This window comes from Crocuta crocuta, unplaced genomic scaffold (assembly GCF_008692635.1).
Source record: "Crocuta crocuta isolate KB4526 unplaced genomic scaffold, BGI_CrCroc_1.0 scaffold299, whole genome shotgun sequence".
Classification (NCBI taxonomy): Eukaryota; Metazoa; Chordata; class Mammalia; order Carnivora; family Hyaenidae; genus Crocuta; species Crocuta crocuta.
This window is the reverse complement of record NW_027532747.1, coordinates 11,279,029-11,306,162: the sequence shown is the minus strand read 5'-3', so window position 1 is coordinate 11,306,162 and position 27,134 is coordinate 11,279,029. Positions and strand designations below refer to the sequence as shown.

The following is a 27,134-nucleotide window of genomic DNA, read 5'->3' as shown; positions in this document are numbered from 1 at the left end:
CACAAAGTAGGGGCATTGTAATGTGCATGATATCTCAGACTCTGATTTTTTTCATTTAACAGTAACCACAGGATCTTTGCCTGGTAATCATTTCTATGACACCAATGACATTCTCCAAATCCATTAAAATTATCTTGTTATATCATGATTCATGGTCCCTTCTCTCTGATAAATTGTATCCCACTTTTAAAATACTGTAAATAAGGATGAAATTAATACCTATAAATTAAATCTTGGCACACATTCATCATTATTTCCTTAGGATAAATCCTAGGAAGTGGAATTTCTGGGTCAGAAGGCATAAAAAATTTTAATATACATGATTTAATATATAAGGCTGAGCAGCTCCAGAAATATTATGCCAATTAATGTACAAATATTTATGGCTTTTATTTCCTCTTTGGCACATTGCTTAATCATGACCCCTTTGCCCATGTTGCTGTTGCAGAGTTTGTCTTTTTCTTATTGTAAGAATTCTTTATACACATGTATAGGGGACCCTACACAGGCCTATTGTATATTAGACAAACTCCAGCTCAGGTCACAATCTCAGGGATTGTGAGTTTGAGCTCTGCATCAGGCTCTGTGCTGGCAGTGCAGACCTGCCTGGGATTCTCTCTCTCTCTCTCTCTCTCCCTCTCAAGATAAATAAATAATTTAAAAAACATCAGACAATTTATTGTCTCAGGTTTTTTGTCTGCCTTAGATTTTTGGTTACACTAGAGCTTCTGGTCATGGGAAAGTTTTTATCATTTCCTTTCAGTCAAATAAATTCATTTTGCTTTGTGGTTTCTATCTAGCTTTTGGTGTCATCCTGTTATGAAAAATGAAGGCCAAACTTTAGAATATATAAATAGCCACCGAAGCCGTCTTCTGGTACATTCTAGTTCCATCACTTACATCTAAATTTTTAATTTATTTGAAATTTTATGTTGACATATGGCATAGAGTAGAAGTCACATTTTGTTTATTTTCCAAATACAAGTTGGCCAGTTACCTCAGTGTACACCACGGGGCTAAAGCTTTAGAAGTCTGTTAATTTCCATGGAGACAAACTGAGAAGGCAGCGTGTGCTGGGTCCGCCTTCCAAGCCCGGGATTTTAGATTTCTGCTTTCCAGAACAAGGTGACTGCCTGTGTGTCTGGAGGAACACGGGTGTTGGTGCTTCTCCTGAGATCCTTTGTTTTGGCCATGTTTTGCCAACTTTCCTAGTTCTCTCGCAGAGAGGAATATCCCAGCGATGGTTGCCAGGTTGCCCCCCCCACCAATGCCCAGCACCCCTGGGGCCTCATTCCTGCAGCAGGAAAACTAGTCAAACCAGAACAGGGAGTTCCTGAGCAGCAAGGCCAGAGGGTGGGTGGGGGTGGGGAGAAAGGGCACCAGAGATATTTTCCAAAAATTTAAATGCGTGTACTCAGGACACGACTTCTTTGAATCTAACCTAAAGGAATACATTCACAAGTGGAGAAAAATGCAAGGGTAACAGTGTTCACTGCAGCATTATCAATTACAGCCAAAAACGCCAATAGAAAGTTGATTACATAATATACATCTGTATTATGGAATACTTTGCAGTGATTAAAAAGAATAAGAGGGAGGGAAGAAGGGAGGGGCAAGAGAAAAACTGCAAAAACATATTAAAGGTGCACATCTCACTCAGGAAATAGCAAATAGCATTGATAGGGAGAGTGCTGGGAAGGGGGATACAGATAATTTTTTAAAAATACTTCTTGCTCTAAATACTTCTGTATTTTAAAAAATCCCTTACAATAAAAATATTTTCAGGAAATGCTTGTGTAATTTTTTTAAGTTTGTTTTGAGAGAGAGAGTACACATGCGTGCAGGAGGGGAAGAGGGAGACAGAGACAGAGAGACAGAGAATCCCAAGCAGGCTCCACCCTACCAGCATAGAGCCCAACATGGGGCTTGAACTCACAAACTGTGAGATCACGATCCGAGCTAAAACCAAGAGTCGGATGCTTAACTGACTCAGCCACTCAGGCACCCCAGCTTGTGCAATTTTTTTAAAAGACAGAAATAAACATACAAAAAAGGAAGCGTTTCACGGAGTCCCGAAACCACTTACGCCAGTATGAACTAGAGTATTCTGGAGCTGCCTACCAGCTGTGGCTCAGCATTTCCTTATCAGCAATTATACAAGCCCAGGCAGGTGCAGGTGAAGGCCAACCCACGAATGCATACCTGGGACCCAACGTTTGATACCGGGAACGCAGAATGGAACACAGTAGAACAGGAAAACATAGAGGCGTCCCAGAAATGTTTATATTAAGGACAAACTGAATCCAGAATTTAAAAAACAAAAGGAGCCAGAAATGACGAATACAATAAAATAAACAATCACCCGGATGGAGAGGACTAAATGGACTTTGTTCTGGGTTGGACTTGCCTACACCATGGCATAAGTATAATATATAATATATATATATAAAAATACATAAATTATAAATTATAATATAATATATAACATTTTTTACTGCATCAGAAAAAAATAGAAAAGGCATGCCCTGAAAACCCCAGTTTTATTTTTAAAAGTGGAAATGACCATCTATTTTGATACTGTGACATATCTTAGGATTTATTGATAGATTACCCAAACTGAATTACTCAAGACCCAGCCTTTGTTTCCTCCTGCATTTATAGCAGCTGTCAGATAAGACTCAAACACAGGAGTAAAAACGCCTACCCCGGCATGGAGTGCCAGCCAAGTGCTGGAGACTATCTGTGACAGGAAGGGGGAAGCCACTTTACCGTGTAACGCAGGAAAGCCAGGGACGGAAAATCCTAGAGTCCCGTTAAGTGAGAAAGTGTCTCTTCTTCCGCCTACGGCCACTTTTTCTATTCTGTCCCCTGCTGTATCCTTACAATTACCCTTCCCTCACTCAAATATTCTCTCACCCCCTCAGCTGCAACTTTCAGCATGCTGAAGCCTCTCTCATTCAAAAAAACCAAAAACCTTCTCTTGTTAGGGAATGAATTTTGTCCTCCCACAATTCATATAGTGAAGCCCTAACTCCCAATGCCATGGTATTTGGAGACGGGGCCTTTGGGAGGTGATTAAGTCTAGATGAGGTCACAGGCAGCTGGCTGGCTTAGTTGGAAGAGCATGCAACTGCTGATCTCAGCGTCAGGAGTTCGAGCCCATGATGGGTGTAGAAATTACTTAAAATAAATAAAACCTTGAAAAAATATTTAAAATGAGTGTTTAGATAGAGTCATGAGGGTGAAGCCTTCATCATGGGATTAGCGCCCTTATAATAAGAGATGCAGAGAGATTGCACTCTCTCACTTTCCAGCATGTTGAGGACACAGTGAGAAGGTGGCCCCTAAAAGCCAGAAAACAGGCCAGGAGGAGAGCTCTCACCAGATACCAACCATGTTTGCACCTTGATCTTAGACTTTTAGCTCCAGAACTGTGAGGAAATAGATGTCTACGGCACTGTGTGATGGTAGCCGGAGCTAAGACAGTCCCACCCATACCCTGCTTTCAGCAACCACTTTCCACAATTTCACAGCCAAGTTTCTGGAAAAGCAGTGTCTATGCAGACTGTCTTTATTTCTTTGTGGCCCCCATCCCCTCACAATTCACTCCTCAGATCCCTCCAGTCTGGCTTCCTCCCATGTTACTAAAGCAAAGCACTTTTCTCTAAGGTCACCATTGCCTCCATCTTGCTACACTCAATGGACATGCTTTGGATCTGACCACTCTCTCTTCTCCCAATTTTCCTCTTCTCTCTGGCTCTTCTGCCTCAAACTTCTGTGCAGGCCAGTTTTCTGCTAAGGCCTCAGGCCCTCTTCTCTCCTCCCTCTAGACTCTCACTCAAGGTGCACACCTCCAATATCACTTCCGTGACAGTGATTTGGACTCTCGTCTTCAGCTGGGACCTTTCCTCTAAGCTCCAGACCTTCAGATGCTTATCTGACAGTTCCACAAAGTACACTCAAGTTTACGGTTTATGTCTAAAATAAACTTGCAGTTTTGCTCCCTAACCTGGCTCTTTCTCAGTGTCCCCCTACATGGATTTAGCAAATGAATTGGAAATCTAGGAAGGAATCATCCTTGACCATTCCCTTCGCCATCCTCCATCGGATCTATCATTGAGGCTCACTAATGCAACTTTCTATGACAAATCCCTTCTATGTCCTCTCCTCTCTCACCTACTATTGCATGGATTCCTAACCGGTACATCCACATCCATCATTGCTTCACCAACTCATTCTGCGCACTGTATAGAGCCAGTGTGGTTTTTTCCAAAGTGCAAATCTGATCACGCCTTACTCCTGCTGCAATTCTCCAGTAACTTTTCATTGCTTTTACATTGTGACCAGAATCCCTTATGTAAGCCTTATAACCAATCTCACTTCCTTTCCAGCTTCCTCTCATACCACTCATTCCCCGCTCCCTCTCCACAGCACACTGGCCATGTTTCATCCTGCCAGAGGACCTTGGCATGTTCTGCCTCCCTTGCCTAGAATACTCTTCTACTCTTTATGCTGTTATGGGTTGAACTGTGGCTCCCAGAAAGATATGCTGAACTGAAACCCCCAGTGCCTCAGAATGTGACGTTACTGAAGACAGGGTCTCCTGCAGAAGTCATCAAGTTGAAATGGGCTCATTAGGGTGGGTCCTAATATGAAATGACTGAGATTCTTATTAAAAATGGGACAGGGCGCCTGGGTGGCTCAGTCGGTTAAGCATTTGATTCAGCTCAGGTCATAATCTCACAGTTCGTGGGTTCAACCCCACATCAGGTTCTGTGTTGACAGCACAGAGCCTAGAGCCTGCTCCAGATTCTGTGTCTCCATTTCTCTCTGTCCCTCCACTGCTCATGCTCTCTGTTTCTCAATAATAAATAAATATATTTTTTTTAAATTTATAGGGACAGTTTGGGCACAGAGACAGGGAAGAGGATGTGAAGCCACAAAGGGAAAAGATGACCTCAAGGGTACATCTACAAGCCACGGGACACCAAGGATTGCCAGCAAAGACCAGAAGTGAGAAGAGGCAAGAACTGAGGGCAAGATGCCCCAGAACCATCAGAGATAGTGTGACCCTCCTGACATCTTGATTTAGAGCTCTAGTCTCCAGAACCGTGAGACATTTGTGATGTTTCTGGTGACCCAATTTTTGGTAAGGTATTATGGCCACCCTGGGAAACCAATGCATCCTGTCTTTACTTTTGTCTCATTGAGTCCCCCTCAGCCAAACTTTCTCAGAGAATGTGCCCTGGACCTCCTGGAAATCCCCTCTTATAGACGCACACCACTCTGTTTCCCCCACCATCTTTGTAGCACTTACCACAGTTATACCTTGACATTTATTTATGCAATTATTTGATTGTCCAACTCTCTCAGTAGACTCTAAAGTGCCTTACAGTAAGGATTGTGCCTCCTTTAGCTCACTGTGGTATGTCCTGTGCCTAGGCCAGTGCATGACACATATTGGAGCTCCACAAATATTTGCCATATTGAAGAAATATAGCAAATATATTGAATACATGCATGAAAGGAAGAGCTGTGAGGGTCATGCTGGACAGGAGACTAAAGGTTAAGACTAAGACCTTAAGAGAAGGCAGGCTGGGAGACAGCTTAATGTGACATACTTTCCACAAGGGGAATACCTCTGCTGTCAGCTGATGCTATCATTGCACAAGAAGAAAGGTTTGAAATGCACATATCCCTGGGAGAGATCAGATACTAACCTAAATCTGCATTAGCATATTAATAACATATCCTTTCCAGAAAGCAAGCTGGAGGAAAGGGTGTGCTGAGGAGAATACTTAATCAAGACTGAAAGTCTAAAGATGAAAGCTGTCACTTGATGACCAGTAAGGGGAAAAATGTGGGAACCAGGGTAAATGGTGTGAAAAATAACCTTTCTTAGGTCACAGTTTTGCTGAAGGTCACCAGCAAACAATCCACCAGATCACAACTTACCGAGGGTCAGTGAGACCCCTTCCCTGGGGTCTAACGTGTTTCACGGTCACTTGGCAGGCATTGGCAGCCAGGAAGCAATTCTCCTCTTCAACTAGATATATGTGGGGGGACAGTGAGAGCCCACCCAAAAGGGCTCTGATCACAAGGTCTTTCTTCCGGAATTAGAATGGAAGAATCTTCACCATTGAGCACCATCCAGGTCCTGCAAGGCACTGGTCACCACACATGGCCAATTATCACAGAACGGTCATTTTGGGGGGAAGGTCAAACTCCAGAACCCAATAATGACAGAAAATGATCCTCATATTCTATTTAAAAAAGACTTGCTGAAGATCAGCAGACACAGAAGAGAAACTTGAAATGGATACTTGCTTTTATAAAGTGTTTTCAGGACTACAGGAATTCAAGGTTTTTTTCCCCCCTCCACTGTCAACATGCCTTTAATGACAATGAAAAGGGAAACAGATTTTCTCCATTGCCCTACCTCAGGAGATACTTCCAGAATAATGATTAAACAGCACCCCCAAATGTCTCCCATTCTGAAATCAAGTGAATTGTATAAAGTATTAGTCTGAAGTTTACTAAAATCTTAGATTTTTAGCATTTAGAAGGGATCTCTGAGACTATCTGGCCTGATCCCCCTCCAGTGAAAAAAATACATTCTATACAATCTTTAATGGTGACTCCAACCCATGCTTGAGTTTTCATAGAAACACTATCTAGTTTACTTCTTTCCTAGCCAACTTATTCCATTATTAAGCAATACGACATAAGCTTTTCAACTATATTTCATGACATGGAACTCTATAAAACCAGTTGGCTCAATTTAATTTTACAGTGGTATCTTATTTCTCCAAAAATAATTGCCCAAAGAAAAATATTTTAATTGCATATGTAAGTAAAAGGCACAGAATTGGCAATAATGATAAGTTTTAATTTATGTATTCATTTTAAGTAATCTCTACACCCAATGTGGGACTCGAATTCATGACCTCAGGATCAAGAGTCACATGCTCTTCTGACTGAACCAGACAGGTGCCCTGGTAATAATTTAATTTTTAGATTTATGGCCACTGGAATATTCCTGTGGTGGGAATGAAAGTAAACCAAACTTTGAAATTTAATAGATAACCATACACTTGTGTTTCAACATGTAAATTACACATTTGCATTCCTTCCCGAAAATGAGGTTTCAGCATTAGAATTATTTCAATTATTACCTTTTTTAGTGATACTTGAACCTCAAAGAACACTTATTTGTGAGGTATCTTTCCTACAATGATTTATTTTTGTGAACAATTTTATTCCTATAAAACATATTGTTGGCACTTGGCATAGCTGTTTGATTTTATAATATGACAACATTACATTAAGAATAAAAGCAAGTGAAGATGATTTAGAAATTTTGAAACATCAATTGAACAACTGGAAGGAAAACCAAAAGCATTCTCAAATATGTTTTAAGTAAACTATTAGATCAGACTACAAAAGAATACTTTTAACTTTGACAAGAATTTTAAAATATTCTAAATATTTCTAAGAATCTTAAAATGTATAACCAAAATAGGGGCACCTGGGTGGCCTAGTCGGTTAAGCATCTGACTTCAGCTCAGGTCATGATCTCACAGTCCATGGGTTCGAGCCCCGTATCAGGCTCTGTGCTGACAGCTCAGAGTCTGGAACCTGCTTCAGATTCTGTCTCCCTCTCTCTCTGTTCCTGCCCTGCTCGTTCTCTGTCTCACAATAAATTAATTAATTAATTAATTAATTAAAAAATAAAAGTAAAAATATTCTAAATATTTGTAAGAATTTTAAAACATATAACCAAAATAGGGGCACCTGGGTGGCCCAGTCAGTTGAGCCTCCAACTCTTGATTTTGACTCAGGTCATGATCCCAGTGTCATGGGATCAAGCCCCACATTAAGGTCTACACCAAGTGTGGAACCTGCTTAAGATTCTCTCTCCCTTTCTCTCTTTCTCTCTCTCTCTCTCTCTCTCTCCCTCTCCCTCTCGCCCCTCCCCCCAACTTGTGCACTCTCTCTTTCTCAAGTAACATTTAAAAAATATATATATATATGTATAAAACCAAAATAAACAAGAAAATGTGGATGTCACAAATTTTGATTGGATTGAATGTAAAAATAACACCTTACCTTGTTTCCTGAAAGTCAGTAATGGGCCTTAGTCATCCTACCAAGAGGAGAGAAAATTCTAAAGAAAGGGGATCTTATCATTAAATTACAAGATGGTTAGAAAAAGCATTAACCTTTCAGGAGGGAGTAGGAAGAAGGTGGTCTCATCTAACATCTCTAGTCAGTAAAAGGGGGTGCCTGGAGAGGCTAGATCGGTTTTGGTAGAACTCCACTACAGTTTTCCATGATTGATACAAGTTGCTGCTGTTGGATTCAGATGTAAGGATCCATCCTGATGAAAACAGTCACAGCAAATACTTGTACTACCAGCCATGTCCAAACACTGCGTTCTACTGTACTATAATAATCACATTTTAACTAGAAAGGGATGAAAACCTCCACAAATACTGAAGCATATTGAAAATAAATTGAAAACCAGTGGGATGTAGAACACAGTTTAAAAAGCTTCCTGAAACCAGCCACCTTAAACAGAAGAATTACTGTTTTCGCCCTAGAGAAAGTTTCAGGATGCCCATTAAAAGCGACCTTTAGGATTGAAATTTCAGCATCTCCAATTATTATATTATTGGGAAGGGGGGGCTAAACAATTTTATTTGGATCTGCTTTGGACAAAACAAAGGGTAACTAAAGACAAGTTCCATAATTTGCTTGGGATGCCTCTTTTATCTGCAATATTTTAAAGTTACAGGTTTGAAAGAGTCGAAAAAATGTTTCCTACTGTCTAACTCCCCCATGTTTACTGTGAACAAAAGTTCTGTGTTGTGGGTTCCTTACATGACAGCTATAAGCACTGAGGTGCATCGGCAGGGAAGGGAAGGAATAAATTCCACAAATGCTCATCCTAGTTGCAACGGAAAATTATCTGTTCTCATCGTTTTTTAGCTATATAAAAAGAAAAAAGGAAGGCTGTTACATTTCACAGTCATGGATGATCGCAGCTTCCATAAAATATGCACACCAACACTCTGCACAATCACTTCGAAGAGCCATTCTCCTGCTCCAAACAATTTCAAAAGCAAGGGAACTACTGATAGCCATTTAGAAACTGAAATGTTGCCTACAAAATAATTATTGGGGTCAATAAACAACTAAAATGTAAGGTAGGGGCTTTCTTAAATTTCCTTGCATTCTTTCCTAGAGGGTTAACACTCAGGATTGTCAAAGACAATAAATTTTAAACTACTGTATAACCTCCTTTGGAAATGAGCTACATGTACATAAGCAGACATTCTCTGGATGTGTGTAAAAATCATCTTCAGACACTAACAGACATACTATCCTGTATTTTGGTAGTACCATGTAGGAGCCATAAGATGGCAGGCCTAGATTTCACAGTGATATTTTTTCCCCACAGTGTTACTCTTAAAAGCGTAAATATATTCATTGCCTTGAAATAGATAGTGTGTATTATCAGCAGCATGTGGCTAGTAATAATACCAAGAGCACCTATCAAATTAAATTTGTAAAGTTTGCAAAACGGGAACTATTACCAAATGAATGCATTCTATTAGTTCATAATGAATCACAAAATGTTACAGCAAAAAGGAAACTTACGGTTGCCTATGCCGTCATCGCCTTTCTCCACATAAGGAAACCAGAGTACAGGTTTCAGTGCTTCGGCCAAGGCCACATGGCAAAGGAAGTAGCAGAGAAAGAACCAGAATCCTGCTTTCCCTCCTTCCAATCTTCACTGGTGCTGTTGCCCTGGTATCTCTCCAGCTCCTTAGGGTGGCATCAAAGTCCACACATGACGGCTGGTGCTGACTTACTGCTCCAAGTCCTACTTTTGCACTGCTTCACAGACTGCCTTCTCCCTATCAGTGTCACTCACGAGTTACCCTGAGCCTGGACTTCCACGACTCCCTTCATAAATTCATCCATGTGTTTCTCAAATGGGTGTGGGGACGGACAGTGGTATTTGAAGCTGCAACAAGAATAAATGATTGGGGGGGCGCCTGGGTGGCTTAGTCGGTTAAGCGTCCGACTTTCGCTTAGGTCATGATCTCGCTGTTCGTGGGTTCGAGCCCCGCATCGGGCTCTGTGCTGACTGCCAGCTCAGAGCCTGGAGCCTGTTTCAGTCTGTGACCCTCTCTCTCTGACCCTCCCCTGCTCACGCGGTCTCTCTCTCTCCTAGAAATAAATAAAACATTAAAAAAAAAAAAAGAATAAATGATTGGGGAGTGGGTCGTAGCATCTTTTTATTTATTTTTTAATTTTTCAAATGTTTATTTATTTTTGAGAGACAGAAGGAGACAGAGTGTGCATGGAGGAAGGGCAGCGAGAGAGGGAGACACAGAACTTGAAGCAGGCACCAGGCCCTGAGCTGTTAGCAAAGAGCCGGACTCAAGGATGGAACCCACAAACTGTGAGATCATGCTTAACTGACTGAGCCACCCAGGTGCCCCTCACAACATCTTTTTAATGAAAAGAAACATAAAATGTGTGAATTTTAAACATGAAATACATAAAGTTTCAAAGAGTTGTGTAGCTTTGGGTAACCTCACTCAGGCCACACCCTCAGGCCCACAGAAGCAGACACCTTTGGTCCCCTATCCTGTTGGGCTGCTTTGGTGGAAAGCTCAGAGCATACCTGGTTAAAAGGTTCCTCTCTGTCAGAACACAGCGGGAGCCGACCTTGTCTACTGTAAAGTACATGAAGAAGGTCATGTGACACTTGTGTCCTAGACAAATTATCACACTGCTGTCTAAACACTTATTCTAAGATAAATTTAGATTCTATATATGACAAGCATTACATTATAAACAAACACTATAGTATAAATCAAATGCCAACTCTTACACAGCTATTGTATGGAGTAACAGCTAGAGATCACTGGTAGGCAGAATTCTATGGACAAACCAAACAGCAGATAGAATAAAAATAAAGCAATGTATTCCTTTCAGGGTTTTATAATGACTTTTTCCATTTATATATATGCTGTAGACAAAAGTACAGGGATTCAAGAAGCAGGAGAGCTGGTGGGCTTCTAATCAATTCTCTAAATAGTCTTAGTCGGTTTTCTATTTTCTCATAAGAGTGGATTATGTCATGAAAGGGGGAGAAAAATCTAGAATTCTAAATTGTTTTTTCTCATCCCTGCCTCTACCATTTCTTTGGGCATTACTTTTTAATGAATGCAACATGAGATAATGAGCAGCTAAATCTTTTCCTGTATGTCTTGACAGTGATTAATTCAGTTTCTTGAAATATACTTACTTCCTTAAGAATTATCATCATATTAATCAGTTAGAAATCAGTAAATTAGTCAATGTTGTGAAAAACAAAGACAACCTGAAGAAGGATTCCACATTAAATGAGAGACATGACACCTGAATGCAGTGCATGATCTGGGATTTTCTTTTGCTGTAAAGGGCAAAATTTGATGAAGACCTTGGATTAGATAATAATGGACAACAGCATTATGTCCTTTTCCTGATTTTGATAATTATACTATAGTTATATGGTAGATAGAATTACCTTATTTCTGGAGTCCTCCGCTGAACTGTTCAGAGACAAAGGGGTATGATGTCTGCCGCAAGAGTGAGCACGAGAACATGGATGAATGTGCTAATGTGGTAACTGTTAACCGTTGGGAAGTGCAGGGGGAGGGAACATGGGAATCCTTTGACCTATTCTTGTAACTGTTCTGCAACTCGAAATTATGTCCAAAAAGAAAAAAGAAAAATTAAAAGAAATAAATGGGGAAGACAATTTGTTTGAATGGCCACATATAGAACTGCAATGGAAACCAAATGTAGAAGGATGAATGGGAAGGGCAAGACTGTCCTGGAAAGGGATCTTCTTCATTCGGGATATTACTTTGGAATTTATGCTACTAGACTTGATATGCCACACTGTATATTGTAAAAAAGTATGCTCCTAGTAAACATTGGTGTAAGAATTCTTTTATTTATTTTGAGACAGAGAAAGAGAGAGGGAGCCAATCCCAAGCAGGCTCCACACTTTCAGTGCAGAGCCCAATGCAAGGTTTGAACTCACAAACTGCAAGATCATGACCCAAGCCAAAATCAAGAGTCAGATGCTTAACTGACAAAGCCACCGAGGCGCCCCCTATGTAAGAATTCTTATTGGAGAAGGCAAATGTTGCTATAATGAAAGGCAAAAACAAGACACGAGAAAATGAACTCTAGTATCTGTCTACCCTGTGTGCATGGTAGATGGTGCTGATGTCCCCAGGATTTAGCACATCCAAGTTTCCTTGCTTACTATTTTCTGATGATAGTCAAAGGACCTGTAATCAATGATCTCCCACATGGCTATTATCAAATGTATTCATTTTTCAATTGCTTACTGTGTAATTTTTTAAATGTTTATTTACTGTGAGAGAGACAGAGAACGTAGGGGAGGGGCAGAAAGAGAGGGAGAGAGAATCCCAAGCAGGCTCCACGCCGTCAGCACAGAGCCCAATGTGGGGTTGAACTAACAGACCTTGGGATCATGACCTGAGCTGAAACCGAGAGTCGGATGCTTAACCAACTGAGCCACCCAGGTGCCCCTAAATGTGTTATCTGTAATGAAGAATTACATAGATTTGGCTTCTGTAAATGCTTGTTTCTAACTTATTAATTTTAGGGTTAAAACACTCCTGAATTGAGAGTGCAGTTTGGGCTGGTGGTGAGGCAGAAGGCTGACATTTGGAAGTACGCAAGTATTTCCCACAGTATTGGTAATCTTCTAGTTATTTGAATAGGTGGTGGGTTCCCTGGAGCTTATTATGCTTATTAATTTACATTTACTATATATAGCGTCTTGTGTTAAATATTTATAAAGGCATTTGAAAAGAAGAACATAGTGCAATATTTTCCTTTTTAGAAGCTACATCACAAAATAGAAGCTTTCCTTTTATTTAACTTTTTCTCTCCAACTATTTTAATAGCTGTTGATTCAGACGTTCAACATATATTTATTTAGCAACTATGACACGCCAGACATGGTTGTAAGTATTGAGGGCGTGAGCCAATATAAACGTTAACGAAAACCAACATAAATAAAAACGTGCACAGCACGCAGGTGATGAGCACCAAAAGGGCAAAGCTATGTGCAATTCTTTGCAAGTTTGGTACCTCCCTGGTGCTTTGCCCACGTAAGAGCCTCGATGTTCACTGATAATATCGATGCTGTTTGCACTGATTCAGATCTTTTCATTGGCAGAAGATTCTTTATGCTGTAATCAGACCACNAATAAAAATAAAAATAAAAAAACCAAACAACACAGAAGGGGCACCTGGTGGGGCTGAGCGTCTGACTCTTGATTTCATTCAGGTCATGATCTCATGGTTCATAGGGTCGAGCTCCACATCGGGTTCTCTCAAAGTTAAAATATACATTAAAAAAAAAAAAACATTCAAGCATTGAAATAGCTCCCTTAGAGCTAGGTCATTGAGTAATTGCATGTGGATGCCTACACATAGTTACCTATATAAATAGATCATATGTGGTCAGACAGTGGTAAACCCTACGCACAACACACTGAAGAGGAATTTTGGATTTTCTAAAATGTCTTTTGTTTTGATTTTAATCAAATTGAAGTCTAGACTCTATGGTAGGGGTTGCTTTTCTGAGAGAAGGTTTCTATGGCTTTTATTAGACTCTCAAAGGTGCTGATGACCCCAATAAGACTATGAACCATGACCCCAGAAGAAAGTAATCAACACTCACATTCAAAGGTACCTGACATATAGAATGGAATCAACAATCATGGTTGAATGAATAAGCTTGTTCCAGAGGATCAATGAACTTTTTAATGCTGTCATCAAGTGTTGGGTAGAAAAGATAAATCAGAAAAAAAAAAAAAAAGAAAAATGACAAATCAAAACTGAGTGACTACTGTATGCAGGGCAATGGTAAAGGTGGTGGGAGATCTTTTTCTAGGAGTTCCTGGGTGGCTCAGTCCATTAGGCATCCAGCTTCAGCCCAGATCATGATCTCACAGTGAGTTTGAGCCTCGCATTGGGCTCTCTGCTGTCAGCACAGAGCCCACTTTGGATCCTCTGTGCTGTCAGCACAGAGCCTAATGTGGGGCTCGACCCCACAAACTGTGAGATCATGACTTGAACCGATAAAAAGAGTCAGACACTTAACCAACCAACCCCCAGGGTGTCCCCCTTCTGTGACATTTCTGAGGAGTCCAAGTAGAAGACCAAGCCCAACTAGCATCTAAATTTTGGCATCAGGAGTTTTTATAAATTGAGGTAAAACTCTAGCAACTGCATTTTGCTTACTGGTGTCTTATTTCTTCACTATAGGAAAGTATGGAGAAATCACATGATGAGATCAACATTTAAGAAGATGATCCTGGGGCGCCTGGGTGGCTCAGTTAGTCGAGCGACCAACTCTTGGTTTTGGCTCAGGTCATGATCCCAGGGTTGTGAGATCAAGCCTGCATTGGGCTCATGCTGAGGGTGGAGCCTGCTTGAGATTCTCTCTCTCTCTTTCTGTCTCTCTCTCTCTGTCCCTCTCACCCGCTCATGCTCTCTCAAAAACATTTTTAAAAATGGTCATAGTCCAGGAATTTAGCCCAACCATAGTGGTATTTGTTGCTACTCCATTTTTTACCTCAAACATAAATTACAAAAATAATATTACTTTAAAAAGAGCATATTTCGGGGCACATGGGTGGCTCAGTCAGTTGAGTGTCCAACTTTGGCTCAGGTCACAATCTCCTAGTTCATGAGTTTGAGCCTCACACTGAGCTCACTGCTATCAGTGCAGAGACTGCTTTGGATCCTCTGTCCCCACCCCTGCTCACACACTCTCTCTCAAAATAAAACATTAAAAATAAAAAAAGTGCATCATTTCTTAGATCTTCTCTAATTCCACTGCTAACATTTTCAGATTATAGCTAACTCGTGGACCAACTACTGCAGACAGTCATGGTTCAGCTTCCAGTTCTGTCACCAGGGGTGAACCTGGACAAGGTATCTCTCTAAGCTTAGATTTCCTTATTTGTGAAAAGAGGTGAATAATAGGGTTTTTGTGAGCAATAAATAAGACACTGCAAATGAAAATATTGCATGGCATTTTGTAAGTGCTCAATAAATATTTGCCATTATTCTCATTGTCATTGCCTTTACCAGTCTCCCTGTCTATAGTCTCTCTGTAAATTCACCTCCCACTGTGGGGCCACATAATTATTCTTGAATCACCGGTGATTTTGTCAGTGTCATGTCAAAACTCTTCAGTGGGTTCCATGCCTACAAGATAGTCTTTTCTTCTTGCCTGGAATGTGTTGCCATTCACTGTGCCCTTAACCAACCTGACACCAGCTTCCTCCACAGAGCTTTTTCTGATCCCTCTAGCAAAATGAGTTTTCCCTCTGCAGTTCTGAAATACTTGGTTGTTTTCTTCCACCTTGAAAAAATAGTTCTTAAGTTTACATTATCTCCCAGCCTGAATTAAGTCCTTTAAAAACCAAGGGAGAACATTAAAAAAATAAAAAATTTTAAAAAACAAGGGAGAAATAAACTACTGGGACTATATCGAAATAAAAAGTTTCTGCACAGCAAAGAAAACAACCAACAAAAGTAAAAGACAACCTACTGAATGGGAGAAGATATTTGCAAATGACATATCTGATAAAGGGTTAGTATCCAAGATACATAAAGAAATTATGCAATTCAATGTCAACCCCCCCCCCAATAATCCAATTTTAAAAATGGGCAGAAGATACAAACAGATATTGTAGCAGGATTTTCGCACAGAGGGTTGTGACACCGAGGCTTTTCTTTCCAGGAAGCAACTTTATTTGTGCAGGCACAGCTCAGTTGTTAAGGAAATATAAACCTCTAAACCAACATGATGCTCTTTGATCCAAAATAGAGGGGTCCAAGCATCAAAGGGCGGAGTGAGGTAGGGTCCTCCCCCTAAGGAATGGAAAAAAAAAACCCACCTTAAGGCAACCTGGCTATACACGTATGTGACAACACCCTTCACGACCTCGTAACATGAGACCTCTTAACCAGACTGCATGTTTGTGTGTTACCATATATGGGAGACGAAGAAATAGAAAATGTATAAAAAACTATGCCATGTGGCATTTGGGGCTCAGTTCTTCAGTACAAACCCAACTGAGCCATGCCAGCATGAATAAAGTTGCTTCCTGGAAAGAAAAGCCTCCATGTCATGACTCTCTGCAAAAATCCTGCTATAATATTTCTCCAAAGAAGACATACAGGTGGCTAACGGACACTCAACATCACTTGTCATCAGGGAAATGCAAATAAAAACCACAATGAGATATCACTACACACCTGTCAGAATGGCTAAAATAAAAAAGCACAAGAAACAAGTGTTAGCAAGGATGTGGAGAAAAAGGAACCCTTGAGAACAACTGGGGAGAATGGAAACTGGTGCAGCCACTACTGAAGACAGAATGGAGGTTCCTCAAAAAGTTAAAAATAGAACTACACTATGATCCAGTTAATCACACTACTAGATATTTACCCAAAGAATAAGAAAACACTAATTCAAAAGGATATATTTATTGCAGCATTATTTACAATTGCCAAATTATGGAAGTAGCTCAAGTGTCCACTCATGGAAGAATGGATAAAGAAGATGTGGTATGTACACACACACACACACACACACATATACATACATATACACTGGAATATTACTCAGCCACAAAAAAAGAATGAGATCTTTCCATTTGCAATGACATGGATGGATCTAGAGTATAATGCTCTGTGAAAAAAGCCAGTCAAAGAAATACAAATGCCATATGATCTCACTCATACATGGAATTTAAGAAACAAAACAAATAAAAAAAGGAAAAAAAAAAAAAGACAAACCAAAAAACTGGCTCTCAACCACAGAGAACAAAGAGATGGTTACCAGAGGCGAGCTGAGCGAAGGGATGGGTGAAATAGATGAAGGGGATTCAGAGTACACTTATCTTGAGCACGGGGTAATAAATGGAATTGTTGAATCAGTATATTGTACACCTGAAACTAATATAACATCATATGTTAACTACATTGGAATTTTAAGAAGAAGAAGAAATATGATTGTCCCAGGAAGACCAGTGTATAGTGGTAAGTTTCAGAAAGGAGTATTTTAATGCCACCCAGGGTGGACCCCTGGAGGACAGTCTAGGAGGAAGCTAAGGTAATCCATGAAGACCAATTTTATAAGGGTGGGAAGGAGAATTAAAAGGAAAAAGCAGCAAAATGGGTGGTTTGGGGCTACTTGTAGGAAGCCCCCCATAATCTCCACCATATCCCCCAAATCCTACTGAAATAAACATTTAAATAAATTTGTTCTGCAAATGAAAAAAAGTAAGCAAAAATAAATAAAAACCAAGGTACAAATTGGTTTCATTTTAAATCCCTATTGCGTCTAGTACAGGGCCCCATTCACACAGGTTCTTGATAAATATTTATGGAATGAATAATCAAATACTCAAAAAGGGTAGGATGTGGTCACAGAAGAGGGTGAAATAAAGTGCTAAGGGAACCCAGGGGAGGAAGAGGTTATTTTCACTGACTCTGCATTTGAAGTAAGCCTTCAAAGATACTAGAACTTGGTGAGGCAAAGATCATGGAAATCAGAATTCTAGACCGAGAGCAATGTGAATACAGGGTGCAGGGGGAAAGCTCAAATACCTAAGAACAAATCATACGGCTCAAATCTAGGAGGTGCAAAGGGTAGTAGGTTATGAGGACTGAAAAAGCCAGACTATGAAGAGCCCTGAAGGAGCTAGTCCTAAGGAATCTGGACTTGATCCTAGAGGCCACAGGAAGCCAAAGCAAGTGTGAGGAGGGAAATTACATAATCCGCTGTGTGCTTTGGGAAAACTACTCCATCAGCTGGGCAGAAGATGGAAGTAAGGGTGGGAGACCGAGGAAGACATGTGTAAGAGTCAGGGAAACAGCAATAGTGTTTGAATGGAGGCGAAGGCAGTGAGAATGTCAACGTGAAAGACCGTGAAAGGGGAGAGTAGAAAGAGAACCATAGTTAGGCAATGGAGAAGGAGGAGAGGCTCTCCACCTGGACTCCAGGAGGCAATTCACAGGGTCCATGAACTTGGATGGAAAAGTAGAACATCTTCATCTTCACTAACCTCTAAGTGAAACGTAGCAGGCCTTTGACTGTGAAGATGGACAAACACCAGAGCAGTAACTAGGCTTCCCCGGACTGGCAAAGGGATCCACACCATAAAAAAAGAAGAATGTAAGCACTCCAGAAGGGATCGAAAGTTCAATAAAGGCTTTAGCAGAGATCGAGATCTGAATTAAATAAGAACAATAAAAACACGTGTGGGGACTCAGCGGAGGCAGAGTAAAGATGGATGATAGCATCAGTTTGACTTTGGATGAGTTTCAGGTGTCAGCCCGTGCTTATCTCATTTCTTGTGACGAGCAGCCTTCAGCTGCAGGGAAACCCAATCGCCCCTCCGTGGTAGAAACTTCCATTCCCCATCCTGTTCATCCTCCCATCTTGCAGCACTGAAATCAGGCCAATGGTGACCACATGTCCTGGTTTGCCTGTGACAAGAGGGGATCTCTTGGACACGGGCCTTCGATGCTAAAACCGGGGAAATCCTAGGCAAACTGACAAGCCAGTCACCCCAAGAGCCCTCAAATCTGGCACCGTATGCTAATAAGTCTCTATTAATACTATGCCTTCAATTAAGGGGAAAAGATATGCCATTTAAGATTCTGGATCTGAGTTTCCCCATCTGTTCATCCCACAAAGTAGAAAATCTTGAAGGAAAAAAATCTCTCTCACAAGGTCAGACAGCTATGGTTATTCAATAAATGCTTTAGTAACTATCAGTATCAATATTATGTCACTAGTTCAACAATTTACGCAGCACTGGTGCATTCACATCTCATGCAAGACTCACAAGGGCTCTGTGAGATAGACTTGATTCTTCATGCTAGGGAAGAAACCACCATTCTGGAAGATTCAGTCTTTTGCTATACTTCACAATGGAAGCAAAGCGGCTGCCCCTAGCACTGCATTACTGTGTGTTCCACAGACGCACAGTGCTTGTTGTTATACGGAGATTATGCAAAGCTGCAATTTTCTTTCTTTTGCAATGTCCATGACGCCAGTGCTAGGGTATTCTATCGATACACTGTCAGGTGGAATGTCAGTTTTAGGCAGAAGGCACCCTATGGTGAAGGGTCGGTTTACCTCTGGTTAAAGGCATCAACAGCCAATAATTAAATGTTCCGAAGTGGTTAGGATTAGGTAAGGATAGCCACAATTTGCAGATCAAAGTCTGTGGCACACGATACCAAAACGATTCTGCTCTAGGCAGCATCGAATCTGAAAACCCACACACGGCAGCGAACGCGCTTCTATTAATCCAGATACAAAACCTGACACGCCCATGGGTGCCTGTGCTGATCCAGGAACCTCGGACGGAGATGGGAACGGAGAGAGCCAGAACACCTAAACCAGGGCAGTCGATTATTACTAGGGCTTCGTAGGTGGGAGGGGCCCGGCCTTGCTGGATTTATGGGCCCTGCAATTCACCAGCTACCTCTCCCCGTAGCCATGGCAACACCCACACCAAGGCCGCTCCGCGACTCACCTTTGGATAGCCACACTCGACCGAATTTGCACCTGCGCGGCTCACACAAAACCAACAAAGACCTCGCCTGCCGCTGAACGAGACAACCGTGGTTTTCTCCGTTTCCCCATGTCTAGCTCATCATCAAAGAAAGAGAACATATTCTTTCTTTTCACCCACATGCACGGAAGGGGGTTGGAGGAGTCCTGAACGACTACTTTTGGTATAAAGATAAGAGGCTTTGGGTTTGTGTGTGTGTGTGTTTTATGAGGGGGTGGCCATCGGAGAGGAACGAAAACCGGATGCACGCACAAACATAACAGTTGCCTAAAAAGGCAAATAAACTGATAGGATCAAACTAATTTTCAGCCAACGTCTCGAAGCACGTCTGTCAGGCAAGCTCGGTTTTGCCCCTGCAGGCCACGGTCTCTGGAGCCGATAAACTGTTTCCAAGACGGCTGATTTGCAGTTCTAAAAAATAAAAACGCATTCCGTGCGGGCGGGACCGCGCACAGCCTGAGCGAGGACCATGACGTATTCGGCAGAGCTTTCCAGAACCGCTTTCCAGCTCCAGCAAGATGCGCAGGAAGCAAAGCACATTTTTGCTTCTAGAAAATAAAGAGGAACCGCGCACGCCGAAGAGAACGCACACCAAGCGGTTTTACTGAAGCGGCGGCTGAGACTCTCGCCAGACCCCCTCCTTCCTGGTGGCCACTCTGCCCTGAGCCCCGAGCCGCGAGCCCTCCAGCCCTAACCCCGCCACACTCCTGGGACCGGAGTCAACACAAAACAACCCACCGCAGAGTTAAAAGGGAAAAAGAAACCCCAAGCGAAACTTCTATCACAGAGCCTTTCTCTGCGGGCCAAAGAGCGCAGCCAAAGCCCCTCTCCGTCCGGGGCGGTCCGCGCTGCCACTAGTAAAGATGGCGGCCATAGGCGGAGCCGCTCCCTCCCGAAGGCCGCGGGCTGCCCCGCCAGCCACGACCATTCACGCGGAGCTCTCCACGCCTGCCGCGGCTTGACGCATTGCAGGTGCGGCGCAGCCAATCAGGCGGCTCGACTCTTTCCGGCCAACCACTGCAGGGTCGCGCTGGCCTATCAGAGCGTCCTTGTCAAACTGAACGAGGAAAGAAGGCTCAGCAGCGCCAACTAAGCAACCAGCATCTGAGCGCATTTTGGGGCGTGTGTCTCCTGTCCTGCCGTGTGCTCCTCCGCCGGGAGATATAGTGCGGGCGCCCCGCCCCGCCTCCTGCGCGCGCTTGAAAGCCTTAGGCGCGAGGCTCGCGCCTTCTCTCCCACTCGGAAAGACCGTGGGAGAACAGTTGCTTTAAAAACAATGCAAAATTCCTTGGCCTTGGCCTTGGCCCGTGGCCCCCGGAGGGACGATTCCAAGCCACTGCCGCCCTGCTCCCTTGCTCAGTGAGGCCGCGCTCGGTGCAGTGCATCCGGCACGGGCACGTTTTGTGAAAACAGTTGCTGCTGGAGAAATAAGAAAACCTCCCCTTATCTCGAAACCCCGACTCAAACTGCCACCGAGCCGACCCTTCCTGTTTACAGCAGAGGCCCGGCCGCCCGAGAAGAGCCCTCGTGGGCACTTCTGTTTCGGGAGGGCTCATTTCCATTTCCCTCCTGTGATTTCCTTATCTCCTCCCGCGGGCCAGGAGCCGGCTGGGGACGGGCCGTGTGGTTCCCCTCAGGAGACCCAGAGGAAGCTTCTAGCGTCCTCTCCCACGGAAAGCCCCTGGTGACTTCTTTGTGGAAAGGCCCTCCTAGACTGAGGACGGGGTTCAGTGGAACAGCCTCTCAACTGGGTCAGATCTGGTGCCACAGACTGTATAGTGGCCGGACGGCAACCCCCAAGCCCTAATTGTGCCGTGAAAAATCTGAGACCCAGGAAGGTCAAGCGACACGCCCACAGTCACATAGCAATTTAGTGGCAGAGCACAGAATACAGTCTAGGTTGTCTGTCTCTCAGGGCTGAGTTTTTCTTCTCCAGTAAATACCCCCACTTTCTAGAGCCGACGCTATAGTTGTGAGAGATGGTTGAAGCATTTGGGGAAGGAACTTGATCCTGAAACTCCGAGACGGTGTGGGAACTAAGAGTATGGGGTTTCTCTGAACATAATTTTGTTAGTGTCCTATAGAGAAAGTAGCAGAGAAGAAATGTTACTTGGTTATTCTCCCTACTCTAAGAATCTGGCTGAGAAAATGAAATATTGTGGGTTTCTTAGAACTGCCATTTCATTCGACATCCTCTATCTGTGATTTTGACACAATAGAGCCTTGATGACCTAATGATTTTTGTCATTGGACTATTCTCTGTTCACATCCTGTTTCTAAGAATATGCTGTTAATGGTCTTTCCTGAGGTTTTACAACCAGTAGTGGTGTTTCTACTGTACCCATGTAAATGTTGCTCTTTGATCGAAGGCTGTAGTTGGCAGTAGCTGTTTATTGCTGCTTCTTAAACCTTTACTCAAAGCCTTGTTCAAAAAGGAGAAAAGCTGTGGTTTTCTTTCTGTAGGCGGCCAGTAGTCATCCCCAAAGATGCTTGCCAGGTGAGCAGATAGTTGAACTTCCAAGTAAGCAACGCATCGTAAAAATACCCGGCCAAAGAAACAATACATTATATTTCTTTTGCAATATAAATGTTATAGGAAATATATATCATGACTTCTTTGTGTTAACTCAGGCCATGATGCAAGAAGAGAGATTTGGTGGGACGCCTGGGTGGCGCAGTTGGTTAAGTGTTAGACTTCTGCACAGGTCGTAACCTCATGGTTTGTGGGTCGGAGCTCCCCATGAGGTTCTCCACTGGTGGTGTGGAGCCTGCTTGGGATTCTCTCTCTCCCTCTCTTTCTGCGCCTTGCCCACTTGCGTGCTCTCTCGCTCTCTCTCAAAAAATAAACTTAAAAACTTTTTTAATTAAGAAAAAAGAGATTTGGCTGTGCCACTAACAAATTGGGAATTCTTGCAAAAGTCTCTTTATTCTTGAGACCTCAGTTTTATCTTCTGTAGAATGAGAGGATTGGATGAGATGATTTCCACATTTCCTTACAGCGCTATTCTTTAATTTTGCTGTGAAGAAGTTAGACCCCCAACTCACTGTGTCATCATATTTAGGCTTATCTGCTTCTGTGTACAGTGCTTTAGGTTTTTAAAGTTACTTTTGCATATATTTTCACATTTAATCTTTGCACTACTTCAAGAGGGAGAATCCCCATTGCATAAGAAATTGGGTTTACTATAAAGTCTGTCCCAAGATTATGTAAATGTGAATCAACGTGCTACAAAGTATTCCTCTGGACCGATTACTTCAACCCTAGTACATGACAAACCTGCTGTTGCTCGGTGGTCAGCAATTAGCTCACTAAATTGTGAGCTCCTTTAAGGATAGGGCCTATCCAACTCATCTTTATACTCTCTGTGCTTAGTCAATTTTACTTTACATTACAGGAGCTCAATAAAGATTCATTAAAGGAATGAATGAACAATAATTAGGACAGTAGTAGAAGAATCCAGATGTGAAAGTGTCTTTTGAGTTCCAAGAGAATCAACCAACTGGGGCACCTGGCTGGCTCAGTAGGCAGAGTGTGCGACTCTTGATCGCGGGGTTGTGGGTTTGAGCCCCACGTTGGGTATAGAGATTGCTTGGAAATAAAATCTAAAAAAGAAAAAAGAGAAATTCAGCCAGCCAATACTTGCTAATAGTGTACAATGTAGAAGGTACAGTTACTTTTTCAACACCGCAAATTTTTTTTCTCTCCATTTGCGTTGTCTCCACTTGTTATTTTTGAGTTAAGGAAATAGAATCATTATGGGACATTAATAATGTCTTCTTAAATATCAAGGCTTACCTCCAAGCTCTTTGTTGTATGTATTCTATTGCGTTCTTTGAACAATACAAAGATTTAGAAGAAGGTAATACCAAAAAAATCAGAATCACACAACCAAAACCACTCAATTTCCCTTCCTATTGTTGCTTTTCTGGTCTTTATAAAGAAATAATATCCTTTGCCCAGGTTTTGATCATTTTTTTTGTAATTTGGGGGGATAGGTGTCACAATTGATCAGTCAGTTTGAGGAGGCATGGCCTAGTCTGTTCTAAGAATTTTAATCAGGTCTCATCCAACAAAGTGGGAATTCTATAATGATCTTAATTTTTACTTTTTATAAAAGATGTAACTCTTGAGTCAAGTCCCCTATGACCTTAGTTCTGTTTATATCCACATCTCCAGGGTCTCCTAGTTACTGTAGAATTCTGCATACATCCCTTGCAAAACTCACAAGTAAAATCATTAGAATCATAAAATTCTAAAACTGGGAGAAACAGAATGTCCACCTGGTCCCCTTTTCCCATTTTACAGACACCTATGTTCTGAGAAGTGAAGAGTTAGCAACAGAGTGGGCTTTGGGTTCCTTCTAGACTGATCTGTCCTTTGACCTTTGAAAACATTTTAATCAAAGATTAATTGTAAATGAGGGGAGCAGAGGAATGTTATCATCCACAAGGGCTCCCAGTGACTGTGGAAAGTCTCGAAATGACTTTGCTTTGGACTTTGTTATGCCGTTTAGGGATTGGCTCTCCTAAACTGTTCTCTGTGCTAGGCCTTATCTATACAGCTGGTTTAAAAATCTTTGACCTTTATTTAAACTGCTGACATTTTCCTGCTGTTAAGTTGTATCAGTTTCTTTACTTAGGTCTTCTTCAGGCCAGCAGTGTTCCCTGTCTTACTCCCAAGACAAGCCCATTTTCTGGAATGAGTAACAAACAAATGAAAAGGAATGCCACCGTACAATTGTAATTCTTTCACAACATTCTGAAGTATTTTTTTTTAGGGTACTGCAAAGTGCTAATAAAGAATAACAGTGGTTTTGTCTTCATTGGTCATTCTGCAACTTGTAGGCTGGTTCCTCCTCAGCTGATTAAAACAGGTATGAGTGGACTTGTTTTAGAGCATGGTGCTCTTTCACAGAAAGAATAACTCCTTCCAAAGCTCCAGCAGCACCTAACCCCCTCACCTAGCTTGGCTGTCTAGCAAATGTTCATAGGCAAAAAAAAAAAAAAAAGTTTAAAAAGAATAGCACCGTGTGAGCCTCTGTATACAAAACACAGGCTGAAATGCATGCTCAAACCTCAAAGTATCCCAAAATCCAGAGCTCCCACAGGTACAAAACACCGCATAGTTCCATTGCGCCTCACCTTTCTTTGGATTTGGAAATCAGAATTGCCTCTCTTCGAATCCCTTGTCAATAGACCATTTAAAATACGGCTTATTTACTTTGCTGCTATTCAATTTCAAGGTCATTTCCTAGGTCTCAAACTTGATGTGAAACTGGTACAACCGTGACACTGTGTGTCGCAGGGAAGAGGTAGAGCAGCGAAGCCCAAACCGATAAATCAGTGCTCTGAGTCACAAAATCTCCGAGGCTGCTCTAGGAGCTGATGATGACTCAGCAGCATTCCGCTGGAAGGGTGGAGGGAGTGAGGCTGCCGGAGGGCCAGTGGCCCTGGGCAACAGCCTGTTGGGGGCGGTGGGAGACCTTTTGGATCTTCCCACTGCTGGGCGTTAGGACTGCCTCGGATTCCCTGCCCGGTTCTGAATTGACTTCTGCCTGCCCTTTGCCAGATTTAGCTGACACAGATTTTAACCGTATAGATAACCACACCTTACATCTGTCTAGGGTTTTATTGTTTACAACTAATCTGACATTTTTCCCCCTCTCGTTTTTTTCTCATACGAGTCCTTGGGCTATGTTACTATTAGAGCCATTTTACAGAGGAGATGGCTGAATCTGTGTGCCCAACGAAGCAGCCATCCAACCTAGCAAATGATATTCCAGTGTTGTCCCCTTCTGGGAAATAACTGTTCGCTTTGTCAAGGTTAATAGAAATAAAACCTTGAGTAAGCTTTCATGGAGGTAAGACAAAATGTATTTCTATCCTCTAGCTTTATGGGGGAGAATGTGAGAAGGAGGGGTGCATGCCAACAGGCATCTGTACAACTTGCAAACTCTCCTGAAGGCAAAGCTTTCAGTGACCAAATGGTCCACTCATCCTGTTGTGATGCCTAAAGTTGGTTTATTAGCCAATGACTCAGAGTCTCTACTTAGAGTGAACAGAACTCAAGAAGCATCTTCATTGGTCTTGGGCGTAGATAGTTCGGTTTCCCTATTCAACTACAATTTGCCCTTGGCCATAGTTTCTCCATTACAGGAAGCCGGGAATGGATCCAGTTATGTGAAAGTGGGGAGAGAATTGCCGAAGAAGGAACATGTTTGCTCAGGGCTGTAGAAGGGTACAGGTCAGGAGCAAGGCAGGAACAGTCTGGCATGTTCCTGAGGAGATGTGACCTGTAACCAACGCTATAGAGACTGGTTTCAGGTGATAGTTCAGCATTAAAGATTTCCTTTTTCTTATCTCTCTACTTCTGGAAAATTCATGTCTGATATCTTCCTTAGTCCCAGGAGTGAACTGAACTCAACACTAATCAATTAAAAAAGCTATTCATATTTATTGACTCGGGTACTATGCCGAATTCAAAGAGTATAAGATGGATGGGGTGCCTGGATGGCTTAGTTGGTGGAGCATGTGACTCTTGATCTCTGGGTCATGAGTTCGAGCCCCCTGTTGGATATGGAACCTATTAAAAAAAAAAAGAGTATAACATGGAGCTTCTGCTACGCTACTATCTAGATGAGGAGATAAGGTACATGAAAAGATAATATCAGGAATGGATAAGAGATAGAATCCAGAAATGGATAAGAGGTGGAATTCAGGAGAGAGGAAGTTCATTTGGAGCTATGATAATCAGGAAAATTTGTAAGGTGTGGAATTTAAACTGGGCATGAAGGACCCGTAGGGTTTAGACAGGTAGTGAGGATATGGACAGACATCTGGACCCTGGGAATGCCATAGAAAGACCAATGAGTTGAGAGGGCACAATGTTTACTAAGGGGACAGAAAGTTAACCAATTTGAAGCAGAGAATTCGTATTTATAGAATAACAAAAGTAACTCCGACAACGTAGATCAACAAACTATTGAAGAGCTTTGAATGCCAGGCATGAGGACTTAGCATTTTCTCTCCTGTAGGCACTGAAGAGCCACTGAAGGTTTTAGAGCAAAGTGACACAATGAAAGTGATCTGGTGGCTGTGTGCTGCCTCGCTCAGGAGGGGACAAGCTATTGAGATGAATAAAGAACCATGGACTTGGCATTAAAAATTTTGGGATCCTCAATATTCTTAATTCAGGCAAATGTGGATATTTCTTCCCTTAAAAAAAATCTTTAAAATGGTGCTGTCCAAATTGAACTTTTGTGATGAAGAAATGTTCTATGCTGTGCAGTATGGTAACTCCCAGCCATGTGGGCCTATTGAGTAATTGAGATGTGGCTAATGACCCTGAGGAACTGAATTTTTTAATTTTACTCTTAATAGAAATAGCCACAGGTGGCTAGTGGCTACTGTATTGGACAG

General features: G+C 42.1%; 1 non-coding gene across 1 annotated transcript; it reads left to right on the top strand.

Moving 5' to 3' along the window:
- The first annotated feature begins 23,222 nt into the window (after positions 1-23,222).
- On the top strand, positions 23,223-23,295 carry TRNAK-CUU (transfer RNA lysine (anticodon CUU)). Its single transcript has one exon. It is a non-coding gene; the product is annotated as a tRNA-Lys (tRNA).
- Positions 23,296-27,134: the final 3,839 nt, after the last annotated feature.